Source organism: Theobroma cacao, chromosome 9 (genome assembly GCF_000208745.1).
Source record: "Theobroma cacao cultivar B97-61/B2 chromosome 9, Criollo_cocoa_genome_V2, whole genome shotgun sequence".
NCBI classification, from domain to species: Eukaryota; Viridiplantae; Streptophyta; class Magnoliopsida; order Malvales; family Malvaceae; genus Theobroma; species Theobroma cacao.
The window spans coordinates 31,841,626-31,845,583 of NC_030858.1; the positions used below are offsets into that span (position 1 = coordinate 31,841,626).

The window sequence follows — 3,958 nt, forward strand, 5'->3', positions numbered from 1 at the left end:
AAAAGTAAACGCTAGCACTGTTAGTTAAAATACTATTTAAAAAGGCAAATGTTAATAGGTAAGTGAGTGATATAAAAAAATATAACATAAATTTACATTTAATATATATTGATAATGCATAATGCATAATATTTACACTATCATTTAATAACGTAATATCATCTCCTGAATATTTAAAAATTACTCAAATTATAATTGTGTAATTAGATAAAAATAGGAAAAAATTTTAAAACCTATAACACTTTGATCTCTTTTATTTCAAAATAATATTTTTGATTTATGTGAATGCGATATTTTATCTCATTTTAATTTTTAATAAAATTTAATATATGATAGAGAGAAAAAAATTTAAAACTTTTGATATGTAATAATGAAGTAAAAAAATTTTTTACGTTACTTTAAACCCTAATATCTCAAAAAAAATTTTAAGTAAAATTTTTTCAATAAAATTAGTAAGTACGAGTAAAAAATTAATCTCTTAACCAATATTATTAAATTTGAAATATCCATCACTTAACAAAAAATTTATTTTTAATACATTCTTTTCAATGAAAAAGAAAACCTTTCAAATTGTTAGGGAAAAAAGAATTTAATGACAATAGACTTTAACTCAAACAAGAAGTTTATAATTTTCAAAGCAAATATAATTTTTTTAAAAATAGAATATGCTTAAATTAAAAAATAAAATAAAAATATTTATGTTTTAAAATATTTATAAAATATTAGATCTATTTTTTTAACTGTTTGACTAACAGCTAGTTAAGGATCAAGGAACCAAAACATCATTTTAAAGTTAAAAGAACCAAAATATCCTTTTAAAGTGTTTTGAAATATTTTGGATTTTATCCAATAAAAATATTTATTAGTTGTTTTTTTCAAATTTTCTCCATTCTTTATTGCACCAACGTTTGAACATAAAAAAATATCAAAATGACTTAAAAGAATAAAAAAGGATTAGATTATTTGCATTTTTGAATATTTTTCATTTTCATTTTCGATTGAGAACTCCATAATTAATTTCCTCAAAGAGTTAGTCTTATTTATTTTTTTAAAGAGTGTAACGAAAAGAATCTTAATTGAATTTATAATATTAGGAAAATTGAGCCACACACACTTCCTATATGGAGCTGGATTAGCCATGGCCAACAAACAAACCACAAGAAGCAAGGCAGGATTTGGAAGGGAATTAAATGATGAAGATAGTCCAATCAATTGAACAAGAAACAACCATTTATAAATATTCAATATAAAGAAAAACTGTTCACAAAAGAAGGGGAAGAAAAGAAAATGCCAGAAGGACACCATGAGCTAGCAGGAGCTTTGGCTAAGAGAAAGGGCCATGCAAAGAACGGAGGCGACGCTTGGTGCGTTCACGTGCATCCTTTGGCTGATCCTGCATTGCATAAACCATGTGAGCAATTGTCACCGAAACAAGTATCAGACTCACACACAACACCGCATAACAGTGGCGACCCAACTTTCCTAGCAATCCCTGAACCGTCTTCACCATCTCCATCCTTTCTCTCCCTACAAATGCACTTCTAGCTTTTTTCAAATCCTGAAGAAGAAAAGGTTTTTGGCTTTTAAAAAGACAGAGGGGAAAGGAGAATATGAGGCCGTTGGAAATCAATGTTGAAAAACTGTGGGCGTGGTCAGGTCAGGCATTGTCGTTTTTCGATAAACTTTTAGGCTGAAGCTGATAAACTTCTTTGTTGAAGCGTTACCAGACTTTGAAAAACCACAGCCGCAGGGTCAGCACTTCGATGCATTGTGTCGTCATTTGTGCAGGCTTTGGTAAAAAAGTTGGGCGCTTGGTGGAGCTTGCTCACTGGCTGAATCAGTCATGTTCTATTTACAAATTAGGATTCATGGCTTGTATCTATATCTTTTACTTACTGTACTTTGGAATATTTTTATCTAACAAGTAATTTTCATGTATATTTTTATATTATTTTGTTGGCTTTCCCAATCAAAGAAATAATACTGAAAGAATGGAAATCTTTTCTCCATATATAAATGCTTCATTGATCCAGTTAATTTTGAGTGGTACAAGACAAATTCAGAGTATTTACAAAAAAAAAATGAATGAATGAATCACTTTACATAAACAAATTTTCTAATTAAAAAGTAGTACCAAAGAGGGGAGATTGAAAAAAACATATAAATGCACAAGAGAAAGGTCAACAGCATCAGCTCTGCACATCATTCTTCAATCTTCATGATTAGGCATGCCTAGTGGAATTGTTAGATTAGGCAGTTGCAGCTTTCCTGAAACGGGCTGGCGTTGATTTGATCCAATCTTGCCACCAATCATGTTCTTTGTCAAGCAAGGCTGGCCTCTTCGCCTGTCAACTCTCGTGACCATTCAACCCTTTTCTTTGTATTGGCTCCAGGTCCATAACATTTATATTCTCTATACAAAACCGAGCTGTAGAATCAAGAATCAACGGAAGACAATTACATATTCGTTCAGTTTCCAAAATTTTACTACAATAATGAAGAAAGGAACGAAGACACCTGAGCTTTTTATTTTATTGGTTACCTTTGCTTGGACGAGTCTCCCCTGTCATCCCACCCTTGGGGCAGAATCGCATGAGACATATAGGTAAGGGCAAAAACAACCACCCAAGAGAGTAAAGCCTGTGTCCTCAGAAGGTGACTCCCTGCGTTGGGCTGTGATAGCTGCATCTCCTTCCGAGGGTGAATGCAAATGGCACCTCTGAAAAAAATCCCAAGAGAAATCCACTTGTAAGCTATACATGGCAGCTATATATTGCTAAGATTGGCATCTATGTATGATCAGGTTCTTGAATGTGTTACCTCAAAAAGAGAAGCGGCATTCCACAAATGAAGTCGACAGCTCCTTCAATGTAACAACTGCTGTAGTAGTGTCTTTCGGTGTCATCTAGCAAGGTATCCTGATAGAATAAAATTCTGCTTCCGAAGAAACCTACCCTATCTCGAGATACCCTCAATGCTACTGCTTTGGCACCAGCTCCATGCGTGTTCTAGAGATGAAAGAGAAGACACAGAAGATTAGTTATTTATTGCTTTATATATTTCATTTCTGGATTTTATGAATTTAAATAGGAACTTTAAATAAATTTATGTGAGTAAAAATAAAAAAGTAATATTTTGAATCTGATTTTCAGGTCACTCGGTGTTCACTTTATTTTATAAATTGTCAGGTTATCATAATTCATAAATGAGTATGGAATTTGACAAAAAATAAAAAACATGGTATATATTAAGAGATGACCCTTTGTCAAACATTTTGCCAATTAATCTTGTTTGTTAAGGCCAAAATACATTTATTTAGTATCAAAAGAATGTACCTGAATTGTGAGGTATCGGGCAACAAAATCAGAAGCCAACACAGAGAAGGTAGGAGATTCAAATATATTCTCACAATCATCCCAAGTTATCATCGTGCCATTTTGCCTTTGAACCACTTATTGTCATGAAGAGCTTGTCCGCAAGCACAACAATCTTTTCTTTGTAGATCCCAGGCTTGACCAAAATGAACACAACTTCTTTGTTGTTGGATGGCACGGCGTCAATGGCATCCTGTATTTTCCTGTAGTCTCCCTTCCCTGATGGATCAACTCTTATAAGTATGGCCACAGGAATTTCAGCAGCGTCGATTGGTCGAGAACTAGCCATGAACATGATCATGAGTAAACTTAGGAGAAAGATGCAGGTGTAAATAGAATAACTAGGAGCCATCGTTGGCAATTTGTTAATCTTGATCAAGGTTATGAACAAGTGAACAAAGAAAGGAATTAGTGTTAAACTGGTTTATGAACAACTTAAACTTAAGGCTGTTCTTTTATGTACATATCTGGGGCTGTTTTCTTGCCATCTAAGTGTGATATTAAACTTTTATACATCTATTTCGAGCAAGCGTGTGTACGTTATATCAGGACAAGGGTTGAGAGGGTAGCCCCTAACACAGGTA

The 3,958-nt window shown here is 33.0% G+C and overlaps 1 pseudogene; it reads right to left on the reverse strand.

The window, feature by feature from the left end:
* Positions 2,223 to 3,726, reverse strand: LOC18590075 (annotated as a pseudogene).